Here is a 19,020-nt window from a genome sequence, read left to right as displayed (position 1 = left end):
AGTAAGTGCAAATGTACTTTGGTTCCCAATGATGATGTTGACCTTAGAGGGTATGTGTGGGAGGATCACACTAAAGACTTTCCTTGTCTGTGAAAAGGCCACATACAAATAACACATGGTCAAAAATGCACTACAAATTGCATCAGAAATTATCATTTATTTTCCTTGCCTCCATTAAGAGCTAAAAACTCAGTCATAATTTCCAATCCACCACTAACACCACCTATGTTATGGCATCTGTCTCTGCTTTATCTTCAACCGATCTTTCACTGATGCCCTCATACATGACTTGGTCACCTCTGGTTTCTCGTGGTTGATTTCCAGTACTGCATAAACTTTATTGTTTTATATTCTGCAGCCTTTATTCTTTTGCACAACTATTCATTTATCTCATTCTCCTTGCAATACATAGATTCACAAATATTAAATGACTTAATCTAATCTAATAATCTAAAGTTGTAAAGAGGAGGTAGAAAATCTCAAAGGGAAAGCGTTGGTTTGAATAAGTTGGCAAATTCTGGCAAACAGAGTATGTCATATGTAAATATGAATTTGTCCAGTTATTGAGGAAAAGTATGAAAGTGGTATACAAAAAACGGGTGGCATGGTGGCACAGTGGTTAGCACTGCTGCCTCACAGTGCCAGAGACTTGGGTTCAATTCCTCCCTAAGAACATAGAACATAGAACAATACAGCACAGAACAGGCCTTTCGGCCCACGATGTTGTGCCGAACATTTGTCCTAGCTTAAGCACCAATCCAATTGCCACTTAAAGGTCACCAATGATTCTGACTCTGCCACTCCCACAGGCAGCGCATTCCATGCCCCCACCACTCTCTGGGTAAAGAACCTACCCCTGACATCCCCCCTATACCTTCCACCCTTCACCTTAAATTTATGTCCCCTTGTAACACTCTGTTGTACCCAGGGAAAAAGTCTCTGACTGTCTACTCTATCTATTCCCCTGATCATCTTATAAACCTCTATCAAGTCACCCCTCATCCTTCGCCATTCCAGTGAGAAAAGGCCTAGCACTCTCAACCTATCCTCGTACGACCTATTCGCCATTCCAGGCAACATCCTGGTAAGTCTCCTCTACACCCTCTCCAAAGCTTCTACATCTTTCCTAAAGTGAGGCGACCAGAACTGCACACACTACTCCAAATGTGGCCTTACCAAGGTCCTGTACAGCTGCAACATCACCTCACGACTCTTGAATTCAATCCCTCTGCTAATGAACGCTAAAAAATAAAAAAATGATCCTTCTGCAGGTTCACCTACGGAAACCTTGTTACGACGTTTACTTCCTCTAGATAGTCAAGTTTGATCGTCTTCTCGGCGCTCCACCAGGGCCTTGTCCGACACCGGCGGGGCCGATCCGAGGACCTCACTAAACCATCCAATCGGTAGTAGCGACGGGCGGTGTGTACAAAGGGCAGGGACTTAATCAACGCGAGCTTATGACCCACACTTACTGGCAACCCTCAGGCAACTGTCTGTGTGGAGTTTGCACGTTCTCCCCGTGTCTGTGTGGGTTTCCTTCGGGTGCTCTGGTTTCCTCCCACAGTCCAAAAACGTGCAGGTTAGGTGAATTGGCCATGCTAAGTTGACTGTAGTGTTAGGTGAAGGGGTAAACGTAGGGGAATGGGTCAAGGCGAGTTGCTTTTCGGAGGGTTGGTGTGGACTTGTTGGGCCAAAGGGCCTGTTTCCACACTGTATATAATCTAATCTAAATGTAAAGTTTCGCTCTTTTTCTTAGATTCTTCCATAGCCTTCTTTTCCTATGATTGTAACTTCCTTCATATGTCCATTATTCCCTCATGCTCATATTTCATCCACAGTCTATTGTGCATACCTCTCTATTATTGGCAATCATGCCATCAGTTGCTGACATCTCATGCAATAAAAATGCTTTTCTCTTACTGTCCTTTTTAATGTATAAAGTTTCCTGACACTTACCTCTTTTTTTACTATATTCTATGGTTCATTTCTTTGCAACATTGTTTTCTGCTGTGCTGCATCTACAGGTTAGAGGATAATAAATAAACGTGAGGTGTCACTGATGTCACAGTGGGGAAAAGCAACAGATAGGGAGAAATGTTACTTGTTTGTTGGTTTTATTGCTTGCTTACAACAATCCTCGTGGTTAGTTGGCCAATTATGCACTAGCATGTGTGATCAATATACCTGCTAAAGCTCCACAGAACAAGGTACCTCAGAAGCATGTATTCTGGGATACATGATCATGCAAAATGAATAAATAAAAGGACAGGCACCAAAAATAAAGCATTACGTGCAGCAACTAAATTTGAAAGGACATGTTGTGTATGATGCTGCACTTGCACCCAGCTAGCTATACCTTCATGAAGTACTTTGGTGTTGCTGAGATTATTTTTGTGGGGTCAATGTGGCTACATGATGTGCCTTCAGCTTGAAGTTATTTCATGCAGTTGATAAAAATGCAGATACCCTTCATAAAGTTGAGATTTTCTGTAGAGAAATGAATCCGTTCCCAGCTCTGGGAAATAGGTTGGAGTGACTATGCATTTCATCAACATCTCCTTGGTTAAAAGAGCCATAAATATGCAAGATAATAGTTGACGTGGCAATAACTGACAGAGCCATCCCAAGGCCTCTACACACACGTTATAAGGGAGAATTGTAATGAAAATTGCTTTAGTCTGAATTAAAGAATGAGCAGTACCTGAAATAATTGCCTAGACCTGGAGGAAGTATGTGTGCACTTGTCAAATGTCAAACATGGAATACAACTTTAAGAGAAACATATCTGAGAAAATGTACAACACTGAATGAAGCCATTTGACTAATTGTGTCTGTGCTGAACAGAGGAAGTGCAATTGTGAGAATACAATGGAAAGCAAAGGACTGCAACATATATAATTAAATAGAGCATTCTTTAGTGACAGTCTAAAATATGATTACTCTTGGGAGTGGATCCAAAGTGGCAATTGCAATTCCAATTAAACTTTGTTTAAGACAGATTTTCTGAAGCGCTCATTATGGAACAGAATATCTTAAGCAGGGCATGGTATTACAGCAAAAAAAGATGTTTATCAAGATTTAAACTTATTTTTTAGAAACAAGGCAAAATGTACTTCCATAAACTTTTTGAAAATCACTGTTTCCCTCTTAAACCCTGAATTTCTTCTTTGATCATGAAATCCATGTTTAGGGTTAAAGCGCACATGTACTTATTCCATCAAAGAAATAATGGATTTGATTCTTTTCCCTGGATATCTGATAATGCTGTTTGACCAAACAAAGCATAAACTTCACAGCAGTCAAAATAATTCTTTTTCTAAAATTGAATTTTAAAAATTCTTTAGATTAGATTAGATTAGATTACTTACAGTGTGGAAACAGGCCCTTCGGCTCAACAAGTCCACACCGACCCGCCGAAGCGCACCCACCCAGACCCATTCCCCTACATTTACCCCTGCACCTAACACTACAGGCAATTTAGCGTGGCCAATTCACCTAACCTGCACATTTTTGGAGTGTGGGAGGAAACCGGAGCACCCGGAGGAAACCCACGCAGACACGGGGAGAATGTGCAAACTCCACACAGTCGGTCGCCTGAGGCGGGAATTGAACCCGGGTCTCTGGCGCTGTGAGGCAGCAGTGCTAACCACTGTGCCACCGTGCCGCCCACTAATTTCCCAAACATAAATGGTTGCCAACTATAATTCTTAGTGCAACAATTAGTTTGGCAAGTATTGTTTGGAGTAAAAATAGCACTGAGGCTGTCATGTATTTTTTTGTATTTTTGTGATAAATAGAATGGGCTTTGCACACCACCCTGTGGTTGTTTCAAGCTAATGCTGACAAGTGATGAAGAAGTTCCAGTAAACATAAAGCACAATACGTTCATGTTCTATGATACATTTTACCCTCCATAATCATTCAATATTAATTCACAACATAACCTCACTTCCTATATAAATGTTATGCAGACACTAAGTAGATCATATATCTTAGTTTCAACTTTTTCTTCCTGTCCCAGATCTCCTTTTGAATCTTATCTTCGTCTCTTTCATCAGAATTCTTGAACGGTTTCCTTTCTTATCAATTCAATATCGGTAGATTGTTACTCTACAGCAGCATACTGAAATGAAGCAACTTCCATAAGGGTTGTTGAACTTGATCACAAGGTGATTACACAAATCTTTTCTATCATCCAGACATGCCCTACAGTACATCTTACAAGTTGCATCAGATAATTTCTTGAGTGATTTCATGGCTCATGCTTCTAGTGCCCTCTATTCTAAAGTCCATGATTACCCTCTATTGAAGAAAAACTTGAACACCATTCTACACATTTCTATAATAAATCATTTTTCATAAAATCATAGAACTCTTATCTCTCTTTGTCTTTTCTCTTTCCTGTCGCATATAATGATCACATCTGAAATTATCCTGGTGTCCTTTACTCCTTTGAATTTAGGCATTATCTAATGTTAATAATCTTTAAGGAAGGATCCTTTAAAATGTCACAAAATAGACAATCTCATGCTGGGTTCAAACCTGTTCCACGTTGATAAAATGAACAACTCTTTGCGCTTTCTGAGAAGTAGTTGTGATTCACTTGAAGGCATTAGATGCTGATCTGACTAAATTCTGGGACTAGTACTGAAGACTGGTACTTCAGAATTCTTCTTGCCCCTCACCAACTGCTCCAGTATAGCTATAACACTGAGCACATGACTGATTGGAGAAATCTTGAAAAATGCAAAAATTTGTGAAAAGATCCAATGTGTGTATATTCATAGCTGCAAGTAAAGTTCTTGTAAAAGAGACCGCAGATCTTTGACACTCACATCAATGTCATTTCCATGTAATGTTCATGATTTTATTATGGTGATATGTTTTTTTTAAAATGCCAGAGCACTAATCAAATAGCTGAGGTGCTTTTATAACTACATTTATTTATATTTTATACATTTTCCTTATCTGTCTGTATTAACCAATCTGAGAGTGTCTCATATTGTGAAGAATAAAGCCAGTGCTTTTGGTCCCTGACACACTCCCTTTCCTTGGCAACTTGCTGAGGTTGAAGCAGGCCTCTGAATTTCTGTTCACAATATCACTACAACAGCCTATTTATATTTCCATTGTATTGTCCAACTCTGCCCAGCATTGCTTATCTATTGCTGACACCTTCACTAATTCAATGCATTGTACCTGGTTTTGCATTTCCTACCTTACATAAGATTACAGCCATTTGAACCTTTGCTGTCTATGTCCTAACTTGAGCCAAGACCTCTTCATATATCCCACCTACAATAGCTCACGGGCATGCAATCCCATGAATTTAAGTGTTGCATCCTTGTTTACAAATCCTTCCCTAACCTTGCTCTTCCACATCACTTTAATTCTTCCAGCTCTGCAATTATTAATATATCTACCCTCTTCCAATTCAGTTTATATCCCCAATTCTAATTAATCATATCAGCGACAGTCATGTTTTCAGCTTCCTACCTAAGCTCAGTAATTTCCTCCCTAAACCACATTAGCTCTCGTTATTCCTTGAAGAAACTAATTGAAACCTATCTCTTTGACAAATATTTTGGTTATCTTCCCTAATATTCTCATTCCATAGCTCAATGCCAAGTTTTGTTTGATCACGTTAAGCACCTTGGGTTGTTTACAATGTATGTAGATGTTATGATAAGCCCTCCTTTGATGGATCAAGTACATATTGTTGCCAGATTTGGCTTTAAATGAGTAACTTGCAAAGGAATGTAATCCAAATCAAAATCATTTTTTAATTTGATTTGTACATGGAAAATACCAGAAGTCTCTTGTGAACCAAACTGCACTTTGGAAAATCAGGTATAACAGAATGAATGGGAATTAGGTCTGAGGTCCATCTTTCTGACGGTCATACCACCAACTGGATTCTGCAACACTGGTTCAGCTTTGGAAAAATCAGACTTTATAGTCAAAGTTTGTAAAAGTGGAAACATTTATGGTTGTTTAATAGAAAACAGAGTCAACTGAGTCCAATTTTGAGAGTTAAACCAGCAACTAGGAAGATGGTTGTCCGAGCTCACATTTCAAGAAATATTTACACTTAGGTTATTGAATGTATATATTTATAAAACTTCAAGATGGACTTCAAATATTTATTAGCCTCTGTCAGTGCGAATATGAAGTCAATGTGCAGTTGCATATGGCAGGCTATAAGCAAGCGCAAAGTAGCAGCTGAATCCTTTTTGATTACCAGCAAGTTGAATGGACCACAGCTTGTAATAGGGTAGATAGGTCATCCTGTATGACTTTTCAAGGTTCACTCTCCACATGACAGCACTGCTTCTACTTTGTCAGGAGGTTGTGGTTGGATTTGATCATAATGTGGCCTGTGTTCTCAATTTGAATGGTATTGCTTCACTGACAGTAGCAACCATGTACAGTACAATTATTTTTCCCTGACTCTGACCACTTTATCACAGTTTTTCACACAGTCACCTTTGTGGCAGGATAAGTTTCAGGAAGCAGTACAGAGATCTCCTGGATTGACAAACTGGTATCTCATTTGAAATATATATGATTTCAACAACTGAAGGAAATAAACCACATGGAGAAGGTGGCATCCAGGAACAGGGAGTGTAATTGCTCATTACATGTAAAAGCACAATAATAGATGATTGCACACAGAGAGGGAAATGGATAGGTGACACAATCAAATATATAAATCAATCATCAAGAGAAAAACAATTAGCAAAGGCAAAAGTATGTCCATGGTATTTCATATGGATTGTGCAGCTGCAAGGAGCACAGTTAGGACATAAATGAAAGAGCAGAATTTCCAGTTTACAATTTCCCTTTGTGCCAAGTATTAGAATAAGGTTCAGAGAGTGAGAGTGTGAGGGAGATAGGAATGTTTATGGCTAGGAGAGCTAAAGAGGGAGAGTGTGACCAAGTGAGAGTGATTGAGAGGAGTGTGATGGTCCATGGAAAAGGAAGAGTGTTTAAAACGTGGGACTGGTGTGAGAGCAAGACATACAGCCACTGCCCCCCTCCCCCCCCCCCCCCCAACCCACCCCTTGCATTCTCCTTACTTCCCATAAACCTACCCACAAAGCAAGCTGGGGATGAAGAAAATCCAGGCTGAAAGGGAATCCCGGGAATCGGTTTAGCTCAGTTGGCTGGATCATTGGTTTACATAGCAGTTTGGGTTCAATTCCCATCACCAGTTTGAGGTTACCATGAAGGACTTTCCTCTTCCCTTGCCTGAGGTCTGGTTGCCCTCAAGTTAAATCACCACCAATTGCTTCTCTCTAGTGAGAGAGCAGCCCTTATGGTCTAGTAAGACTATGACAACAACATTCAATTCCACTTTGATGTGAATTCAACCCCAACCAGCTCAGTGTGCCCGAGCCCTGCCAGTGTGCAAGCACAATGGTAGTATGAGTTCCACCCATCTGGTAATAAGGACATTTGGTCTCCATCATTGTCTGTCCTGGTGCTCCCTTATAAATTCCTCATCCATCATGCAGTCGATTATATCCAAATCTGTTTTCTCCTCTGCTTCCATCTCCTTTATTTTCCCTCAATCTATCTTTGCAATAATTACCTCTGTTCATCTATTGGGGGACCAAAATATTTTGGTCTTTTGTCTTTTGATGGTAGGCACTAATTAACACTCCATCTCAGCCATTTATATGACTTCCTTTTGAATCTTTCTGTTTGTTAAGGATGTGCAGAACATCCCCCTAAATGTCCATACCTCAAAAGCATTCAGTTTATCAATATAAAACATTGTGGTTGTCCTCTGAGGCATATAATACTAATGGCAAAATTAGCACCTCAGCATTCCTTTTCAAGGTTCAGGTTCAACCTCTTTGATATTGACATAACCAATCTTTGTCAGAATGATAGGCGTTTCAGTTGTCCTTCAGCTTTCACATCTTTGGCTCAGTGTTAGCACTGTTGCCTCACAGCTCTAGGGTCCGAGGTTCAATTCCATCCTCGGGCGACTGTCTGTATGGAGTTTGCACATTCTCCCTGTGTCTGTGTGGGTTTCCTCCGGGTGCTCCGGTTTCCCTCCACAGTCCAAAGATGTACAAGTCAGGTAAATTGTCCATGGTAAATTGTCCATAGTGTTAGATGCATTAAACAGAGGGAAATGGGTGTGGGTGGGTTACTCTTCAGAGGGTCGGTGTGGACTGGTTGGACCGAAGGGCCTGTTTCCATACTGTAGGGAATCTAATCTAATCTAATCTCCCACCATCTATGCTACTCAGACCAAGGTAACCTTTTCAGTTGCTCTAAAAGCTGTCAATTTACTATATTTTTCACTTCTAGAGTTGTCTCTTTTCATCATAAATGTCCTGGTTGTCTTCACATTCATTCTTACTCCATATTTCACACTCCTTGTTTTTACATTGTTTATAATTTCCTTTCGTGTCTCTTCTGACTGTAGGAGCAGTGCAGTATAATCTATAAATTGCATGTTATTCATATTTATATACTGCAGCTCATTTACACATTTCGTCAGTATATGTAAAGCGCATATTTTTAGCATTTTCAAACAACAGAGGAACACTTTTATAGCCAGTTAGACTGATGGATCATTGTTGTTGCTGCAATTATTTAATTGAATGAGCTATGCTATTTCTTGTGGAACTCTTTGAAAGTGCAGTGTTGGGTCTTTAGAGAGACATCGCCACATGCTTAACATTTGCTTAATGAGTATGAAAATATAGGCATTACGCCCCTGAAATTAAAAATAAGATGAAGAAGATAATTATCTGTATTGAGACTAGGGAACGCTATCTGCCTGGATTGCATGTTAACATAGATTAGATTAGATTCCCTACTGCGTGGAAACAGGCCCTTCGGGCCAACAAGTCCACACCGACCCTCTGAAGAGTAACCCACCCAGACCCATTTCCCTCTGTCTAATGCACCTATCGCTATGGGCAATTTACCATGGCCAATTTACCTGACCTGCACATCTTTGGACTATGGGAGGAAACAAGAGCACCCGGAGGAAACCCACACAGACACTGGGAGAATATGCAAACTCCACACAGACGGACGCCCAAGGCTGGAATCAAACCTGGGACCCTGGTGCTGTGAGGCAGCAGTGCTAACCACTGAGCCACCGTGCCACCCATATTAATACTTTCTGTGTTGCTAGCACCATTATAGAAAAGCACCCTAATCTTTCCTCTCAGGCAAAATCTGATTATTTCTCTTGCCACTCCATACCTTAATTTAAGATTTCCAATTGATGAATTGGACCCTCTGAGTGGTGGGAACTTGGTCAGGCCATTTTGAAATGATTTATTTCCCCTATACAGGCATGATATGTGACTTGTTCCTCGCTAGCTAGCTTATCTTAGTTCATAAGGACATGCAGAAATAACCCACAGATATTGTTGAATGACTCCCTGATGTGTTGTATTAAACCACTGACACTTCTCTGGAGAAGAGGGCTTAATTTTTATGCCCACTTAGTTCTTAAATGGGATTTGGAGCTAGCAATTCATAAATTATGGACACCAAACTCCACTTGACAATAGTGTGGATAATACACACTGCAACTCACCTGCAATATGCATGTCAAATAATGATTCTTCTATTTAATACATCTCCTCATTTTACGTTTTGTGCTCATTTCCTGAGCCAGTAATCTGTAAGTGGGAAGATGTACAAATTGTTAACTAACAAATTCAGAAAAACATTTGCATGTTTACACATTGCATACATATTTTGGAGAGTTGTACGTAATAAGGTAGTTGTTTCAATGTCCATGGGCTGACAATAACAGGATAATCAAATTGAATAATTAAAATCCTCATTCACATACCAGTGACATTTGTTGATTGTTAAGCTCAGAAAAATGACTGTGTACTTCATGGAAGATATATTTAGGTTTCCTTCCCTTTTCTCAAGTCTTCCTTGCTATGGTGGCCATTCCTATCTGCACAACCCTGTGTGAAAGGTTTGACAATTGTTTAGTTCAACTAACTGGTAATTTATCTGGGATATTGTAGTAGCTTTAATTTGCCATCACAATGTTAAAATGGCACATTACCATGCTGACCAATGATTTTTAATTTGAATCCCAAGTGTACGCTTTACACTTGGGACCAGAAAGTTGCTATAGATATTGCATTATTTATATAAAATTCTTCATATTAATGAAGAAGATAATTTATATTGGTTGTCATTTGTCATTCAGAAACATTTCTCAAATACTGTAAATTGGGTTGGATTTGTCTTTTACCTCTGATTAGCAAACAAATGGACTTCAGTACATACATTGAAGCACATTGATCTAACAAAACAAAATCCCGAGAGGTTTATCTTTTTGTTTAATCGCTGCTGCATGAAGATGCTTGGAGCTGTTTACATTGCACTTCCCATCCGGCTTGGAAATATTTCATCATTGCTTCACTGTCACCTTGTGAAAATCTTGGATTTTACAGCATTTTAGGTCAACTTGTAACAAATGGACTGCAGAGGTTCAAGATGGCACCACCCTCTCAAAGATGACCGAGGATTGGCAATAGGTGCTGGCCCAATCAGGGAAGCCCATGTGAATTCAATGACTTTTTTTAAAAAACGGAATGTGGTATAGTGACATTCTAAGCAAGATCATCCTGGTGTCATTTGTCTTTGTTACAATTTGATTACTTCATCTTCTTGGGCCGTAGTATGCAGATGTCACCTAATTTTATAGTTCACATTTTGAAACAGTTGATCTTTCTTTCAAACAAAATCCAAGTTATCTGTAAATAATTCTTACCACCAGTTAAAACAAAAACAAAAATATTGAAAATTAACAACTAGATTTGATAACTCCTGAATTTAAAAAACAAATTCAATCATGGGACTTGGGCATCATGAGCTGGCCAGCATTTATGGCCCTTCCTTAATTGCTCTTGGAAAGGTGGTGAGCTGGCTCTTGAACCGCTGCAGACCATGTGCTGCAGGTAGACACAATGCCGTTAGGGAGGCATTTCCAGGATTTTGACCTAATAAAGGAACAGCGATATTTTTTCCAACTCAGGATGGTGAGTGGGTTGAAGGGGAACATGCAGATGTTTGTGTTTCCATGCTTATCTTTATTCAGTTTGTTCATTGTTTTTTTGAAATGTAATGAGATTTTAGATGTGGGAAATGTTACCCATTCACTGTATCATCATAAAAAAGTTTCCTCATACTTTTACAAAGTCTAACACAGGTGTTAGATTTTTACTAAAGCTGCATATTTCTCAGCATTTTTTGTGCATCGATGGTTTTTGCAAGATTCCTAACAAGCAGCAGAAACTTGCATTTCTGTAAGCGACTTTACTGAGAGAAAGAACAAAGACTGTTCACAGAAACCTTACCAGAGTAGAACTGATGCCTTCTGAGAGGAGGAGATCTGAGGAGGGATATCTGAAAGCTTAGACAATATGGTATCTCTTTAGCAGATTCTGAAAGGATGAGAGGGAGTTCGAGGATTACAAGTAAAGTCCAAATTGATGATCCAATACTGCTGCAGATCGCCAACTGTTGGACAACTGGACATGGGGCATTCAAAAGGGATCAGGGTTGGGAGACTGCATTATCTCAGGAGGGATTGAATATGAAACAGAAAAGGTCATGTACAGAAGGACTGTACCGAATGGCGGTTTAGTAACATCCTTAAACTGTGTGTAATTTTAGGCTCAAATATTGAAAGAATGTAACAGCCTGTAGAAATTATGAAATTGATTTTCCAGGATGATGTGATTTTGAGTAGTTTGTCTTATGGTGAAAGATTAAGGCAACTGTGGCTGCATTGACTGGTGAGGCGTGATGGAGTCCGAGAAATTTGATGTTATCCATATGCCAGGTTTCTTGCATTAAAATGGTGTCTACGCTAAAGTAAAGTATGATAATATATCTGAAACAGGTGTTAAGCTCCTTGCAAATGCACTTTTATGCAGTCAAGTGCGTTCACACAAAGCACATCTTTATGAGACCAAACGAGTGATTCATTAAATGTACCATTGCGGGCCATCAGCAAAAAACATTAAATTTGTAAAAATCTACTTAGCTGTCTGTGAATGCCATTTTAAAGTTATATTGCTGCCTCCTAAATCATCCCTCTGACTGCCTCCTTGATCATCGAACCCCACTGTCATACTCTATTCCCCTTTGATGACTGACCTGCTGAGAGCAATGTAAAATCATCCACTAATTCAGTGCTGCAAGGTCTCGCTATCCTCCTCCTGTGCTAAAATCTTGATACCATTTAGAATCAGTGCTATCAAAGCAATAATTGTTAGACAACTTGATTCTGATGAAGTCCTTGGCATTTTTCCATTTTCTGTCAATGAGAAAATCTTGTTATTGATGTTTTTTAAAAAAAAACTGATTTGGAGATAACTTTCCGAGGTAGTTTGTTGATACACAATCAAGTCGAAGTCAATAAACGACCTGTGGAAGAAAGTTAATTATTCACTGCAGTCAATTGCTTTTCAGTTCAAATATTTGAACTGCATTAAAAATAATTAGCCAATTGGAAATTATATTAGTATAGGAACTGGGAACTAATCATATGTTGGTACTGAAAGCTTTAATATGTAATGAAGTAACAACACAAAAATCATCTGAGGCCCCAAGCATTATTCTTCAATCTGCAAAAAGAATCTCAAACTGTATTCATTAATTTGCACATTATTAAGTCAATGTCGCTGTACTAATGACTTTCTAGTCTCAGTGAATGTCAAGGGTATAAAACCTAGGCTATTATTTGGGCTGTAACTCTGAAAGTTGTTCAGTATTGACAAAATGCTTCTGTCATTCCCAGAATAAATCACCAGAGTTGTGTACAGTTTAAGACACTTTGTGAAACTAACTCAAAGCCAAGTTATGTACTTTGTAATATAGTGCTGAGCATAATGTGCTGTGACCAAAGAATTGAAAGTATCAAAACCCAAATTATCAATATTTACCAGTGGACAAAAAAAATTGAGAATAAATTTGTAATGCTTTCCTTTGGAAAATCCCAGGGAAGAATCTTACTCGGCTCTCAGCAATGTTGACTATGATAAGATTAGTGGTAGAATCTTGAGGTTTGTCACCTTGACATCAAGATCATCATATTTGCTCAAGTAGAGTGATGTAATTCTCCCTACTGAATGGTGAGTTCCCTATTGACATTTGTTGCTTTTTAAATGACTTGTGAACACTGGACCCACCGTGGGTTTGCATTCTTACCAAACTTGACATCCAAACTAGCCACGAGGAAAACTTGACGTGAAAACTAGAGCTGTTTCTCGGTGGTTTAAACTCATCATTTGCTCCCCACGTCCTTAATGTTGGCCGCCAACATTTTGTGCATGTTCCAGGATCACTGAGTGCTGTACCCCACGAACAGAGACAATGGCATCCGATGTGTCAGCCTGTATGAACCCTCATGGTACATCTCTGATCAGTTTACAGGTTACCTCTGAATTTTAGTGGTTCACCTTGGGCTGCACCAGCAACTTTCATTACAATGGTGCAGCAAGGTCACTTTGTGCTCAGGACACACACCCAGCTCATTGACTGGGAAAGAATGTATCTCGAGGATCTTTGCTCACTGTCAAAGCACTCATTCAGTCAAAGTCCTCCTGGAAGTTTGCAGTATCCCTGCGTTGCTCTTCTTTGCCTTGCCTTTTTGTGTTTTGCCCTGTCAGCTAGTGATCTCTTGCTCATCCTGCCTTGCCATTGCCACTTAGCAAGGAGACAAACTTTGCCACAGAGGATCGTCTTTGCTCAGGTGATCCCAGCACAAAAAGTCAATGGCAGCCTCCAATGCTGTCAACATTGAGTTCTGCCTGGTAACCCAGAATGCCTGTGTCCCCTTTTAAGTCACCCTGACAGCCCATTTCCCCCAAGCTTCCTTATATGGTGAGCCACTATATTGAAATTCACCTCCAACTGTCTTCCTTGTCTCCTGAGTCTCAGCATTGCACCCTAATGATTTCCACCCTGGTCCTCCGTGCTTCCCCTGTAGAGGCTATAATGGTGGTCACTGCCGGTAACCCCTCCAACCGTAGTCTATATTAGAGTGGCGGGCAAAAGCCTTTGTCAGGAATAGAGGGCTGATGAAGGGCTATTCCTGATGAAGGGCTTTTTCCCGAAACGTCGATTTTCCTGCTCCTCGGATGCTGCCTGACCTGCTGTGCTTTTCGAGCACCACTCTAATCTAGATTCTGGTTTCCAGCATCTGCAGCCCTTGTTTTTACCCCTCCATCTGTAGCCTACCATACCTTCTTGGGCTATTCCACATGCTGCCCTTGAGTTGCCCTCTCCCATCGTTATTGTTGGCCTCACCTCTGCATAAACATCTGCTTTCCCACCCCCACTGCTCTTCCTGCTTCCCAGCTGTCCCTCAAACTCCCCCCACCTTGCACACATCTGAAAGAGTTTGATTTATTGGATTGTCATGTGTACCGGGATACAGTGCAAAGTGTTGTTTTGCGTGTTGTACAGGCAGATCGTGCCTTACGAAATGCATTAGCTTAGCAGAATACAGTGAAACAGTTGCAGAGAAAGTGCAGAGAGAGAGAGATCAGAATTAAGATTTGGGAGGTCTGTTCAAAAGTCTGATAACAGCAGTTAAGGAGCTGTTTTTAAATCTGTTCATTACATGTATTCAATCTTTTATAGCTTCTGCCCAAAGGAAGAGAGTGAAAGGGAAGATAACTGGGGTGGGAGGGGTCTTTATTGCTGACCATCGTACTATCTCCAGGAGAGTATTTACTCTAGACAACTGACCATATAGCATCCCTATACATGACTTATTAGACCCTGACCAACTGTGTTTCTCACTCCTGACTGATCATACAGAGTTCAGCGTGCTGGCCCTGTGAGCCACCTGAGTGAGTAACTAACTGTGTCCAAGCCCTTGGACTGAGTGTGCATTGTGCTCATGGCTGATAGTAGCTCTCCTCACCCCAGACTGGTGTGACAGGGAGTCTTATGCAGTTTCTGACATTGTCATTTTGTTGAAGAAACAGGCAGTTTCTTTTATGTGGTGGCAGCTGGCACATGCTCTCGGGTGTGAGATTAATGTCTTGGTTTGCTGTAGAAGAAGACTTCTCCCCATCCACCACCCTGAACAGATCCCGACTGGCAAGCAGCCTGGCTCTGTGTCTGTGCAAAAGAGAATGTTGATAAGGCATTACTAATAGCCTTGGCATGGCAAGATATGGTATGGATGCTGCGAGCATGCAGAGAATCATAGAACTGCACAGCACGGAAACAGACCCTTCCTTCGGTCCAACTCGCTCATGCCGCCCAGAATACCTCAATTAATCTAGTCCCTTTTGCCAGAATTTGGCCCATATCCCTTTAAACCCTTCCTATTTATGTGCCCATCCAGATGCCTTTTAAATATTGTAATTGTACCAGCCTCCACCACTTCCTCTGGTAGCTCATTCCATACACACATCACCCGCTGTGTAAAAATGTTACCCCTTAGGTCCCTTTTAAATCTTTCCTCTCACACCTTAAACTTATGCCATCTAGTTTTGGACTCCCCAACCCTGGGAAAACGACCTTGGCTATTCGCCTGATCCATGCCCCTCATGATTTTATAAATGACTGTAAGGTCACCCTTCAACCTCTGACGCTCTAGGGAAAGTAGCCCCAGCCTATTCAGCCTCTCCCTAAAGCTTAAACCCTAAGTGAGCAAGTATTAATAGTACAAGTGGGAAGTCCTGAGGTGCAACCTGGTTCAGTTTGTGAACAGGCTGTCTGTCCTGTATGCAGCAGCCTTTCAATGTTGGTTGCCGTTTTGCCCTTCACTGCAGGACTATACTTCCTCAGTGGCCTGCAGGTGGATCAGAGAGAAGCCATGATGATTGTGAGTGATTGGCAAGGGCCAGATGCCAATTACCATATTGAGTCATGCATACATACGATGCCCGTGGATAGTGCCCTTAGATACTGTTGATGTTGATCAGTCTGGAGGCACTTCCAGCCATTAGTGAGCTGAAGTTGCCAGGCACCTGCTCAGACATCCGTGTTGAGAATTTGCAACATCTAGCTCATATGCAACGTTTCGTACAATAGGGAACTGAATATTAATCAAGCAGATTGTAGCAATAATAAGTTGCAAATACGCTCTGATCCTCCATAACTTGGCAACTCACCACTGTCCAGGAAGGAACTCATCTTTCTGCTCAGCATAAAGTGTACGTGATACAACAAGATGTTCTCTATATTGGAATGGGTTCCCTGGACCACTTTGTCTGAGTTTGCTTCAAATCTTGCCATACCCATATCATCCACACCTCGAAAAGATTTTGTTCATCATGACAGAATGGAGTGGAATCCGAGTGAATGGTTTACCATCAGCGTTAGTTACAGAGGATGATCATGGAAAAATGCACAGTTATTCTACTGAACCTTGTGGAAAGTCCAGGAAAGGGCCAGTCACAAAGGGTGTCTTCTGATACCATGGGCAAAGCCACTAGCACCAAAGGATCTGGGCTGATTATTACAGGAGATACAGGTATAGGGTTAGAAGATAGTAGAAAAAATAATCACTTGTTAAAAAAATAGTGTTTTTAGTGCCGTACAACTTTCAAAGGCACTTCAAACAAATACTGAGCTGCATAAAAGATGTTAGAAAGATGATCAAAGGTTTAACCCAAGTGATATTTGAAAGGAACCTCTTGAAAAGAGTTAGAGAAGGAATTACAGAGTCAAGTACTTCGGCAATTGAAAGAATGACCTCCAACAAGGGAGCAATTCAAATTAGCAATGTTCAAGAGATCAAGGTGCAGGTATTTGTGTGTTGTTGAGCTGGAGAAGATTACAGTGGTAGGGAGATGGGAAACTAGAATAAATTTCAAAATTAAAGCCTTTGTTTGACTGGGAGTTGAAGTCACTGAACTGGATGAACTGGTGCAAATTAAGACATAGACAGCAGAGCTTAGGTGACCTAGAATGATGGGAATCAGGCAGTTATGCATTTGGACAGTCATGTGCAGAGATGATGAGAATGAATGAAGATTTCTGAAGAGATCTGAGGCAGGGTAGAAACTAGTGGGCTGAGTGACAGCATAATATGTAGTCGAAAGTGCATCTTGGCATAAAATGTGATACCAAGATTGAAAACCCACTGACTTGTGCTCAAAACATTGAGAGAAGTTTGGAACAATTTAAGTCTTCCCAAATTTAATTGAAGGGAACCCAGTCCTGGATGTCAGATAAATCATCCAATAATTTAGCAAATATGAAAAAGTGGAAAGCGGTGATGGTGAGGTTAAGCTGAATGTCAAAAGAATAAATATGACAATTAATGCTCTACTTACAAATGATGCTGCAATGGTATTACATAGATGAAAAATAGGAAAGACCAAGGATAGGTCATTGAGGAAGCAAGGGAGGTAAGCGATTAAAGTGATTTTGTGGCACAATTATCGATAGAAATGGAACCACATGAGAGGATACTACCAAACTGGATAACAATGGAGCAAAATTGAAAAAGGATGGTATGGTCAACTGTGTAAAAGGCTGCAAACTGATTGAGAAGACCAAGTCATGGTGGTTTTACAGTTACAGAGAATTTCATTTGAACTTTGACGATACCTGTTTTGAGGCTGTGACAGGATAGAAACCTGATCATGGGGATTTATCCAAAGAGTTCCAGGAAAAATAGGCCTGTCAGCAGAAGATGGCTTTGGAAAGGAAACTGAGGATAGGGATAGGGCAGTGATTTGTTAAGACAGTGAGATCAAGTTTTTTTTTTGTTGAGTTGAGGAGTGCTGATGGCATTTTTTTAATAAAAAGGATAGAGGTGCGATTATTATTAGTTAACATCGGGGCATGTTGGGTCATCAGTCATTTAGTCAAGGATGGAGTACAGGAACATTTTGCAGGTGTGATAGATGAGATTTTCTTGGAGAGGTCATGGATTGTAATGGGAGAGAAGTTAGTGGAAAATGTGCCTTTTATCTTGTCGTCTGATGTTGCACTAAGACGGGGTGGTCGGGGAGAAGGCAGAGTCAAGAACTATGTTCAGGTTTAGACTTAAAAGTAACACTAATTATTATGTATTCATATTTGAAACTGCTATATGTGGTAAACACATATATACCAGGCTCTGAATGCTAGTCACATTTGGTAAGGACTAATCTAGCACCTTCCTGTGTGCATGTCCATGTTGTAGTTTGATCTGATATGGAATTTCAGGATATTCTAACTCTGTAAACTGTGCTATTAATGCTCTGTATTGTGAAACTCAGTGACATCATTGCAACATTGATCCCAGATCCTGATACCTTTACACAACATCCCTTGCCAGTAACTTTGATTCACAGTTAAATAATTCTGATATCCAAGTGCTGTCCGTATTCTGAAAACCTCCTCATTTTTATTATAAATTGGAACATCAATGGAACAACAGAATATAGTTATTTTACTGTTGCTGCATTTTTTTCTGACCCGAACCTCTCTCCTATTGTGTAAACATATGAGCAGCAAATCAGCAATTGTCTGCTTCTTGAGGTATTGTAGACTGGCATGATGCTAGAAGAACACAGTAAGCCAGGTAGAATCAGGAGGTGCAGAAGTCGACGTTTCGGGTGAAAGCTTAAAATTGTGTTGCTGGAAAAGCGCAGCAGATTCTCCTTCTCCTTTGATGCTGCCTGACCTGCTGCGCTTTTCCAGCAACACATTTTTAAGCTCTGATCCCCAGCATCTGCGGTCCTCACTTTCTTCTAGTTTCGGGTGAAACCCTTCTTCAGGACTAGGGGTGGGTGTGGGGGGAGCTGCAGATAAAGATGGCGGTGGGGGCAGGTTGGCGAAGTGGGGATTGGTGAAGACAGGTAGAAGTTACAACGTGGTTGGTCAATGGGAGGAATGAATCCGGTTGGTGGCAGGGAGGACTATGGGGGGGGGGGGGGGGGGGGTGTGGTGGGGGGGTGGAGGGGCTGAGATGGGAATCGGGGGATTGGGAGGGAGGTTATTTGAAACTGGTGGGTTATTGCTGCTTAAGATCATAAGAAATAGAAGCAG

At 40.7% G+C, this 19,020-nt stretch overlaps 1 protein-coding gene across 11 annotated transcripts in view; it reads left to right on the top strand.

The window, feature by feature from the left end:
* Positions 1 to 19,020, top strand: part of dmd (dystrophin) — a 2,003,576-nt gene that overhangs the window by 984,313 nt on the left and 1,000,243 nt on the right. The window lies entirely within an intron of this gene.

The sequence above is a fragment of the Chiloscyllium plagiosum genome, unplaced genomic scaffold (genome assembly GCF_037043375.1).
Source record: "Chiloscyllium plagiosum isolate Xiang-an unplaced genomic scaffold, Cpla_swu_hap1 HiC_scaffold_12, whole genome shotgun sequence".
Taxonomy (NCBI): Eukaryota; Metazoa; Chordata; class Chondrichthyes; order Orectolobiformes; family Hemiscylliidae; genus Chiloscyllium; species Chiloscyllium plagiosum.
Note: the sequence above shows the minus strand (reverse complement) of the source record. Positions and strands in the feature narration are given on the sequence as shown.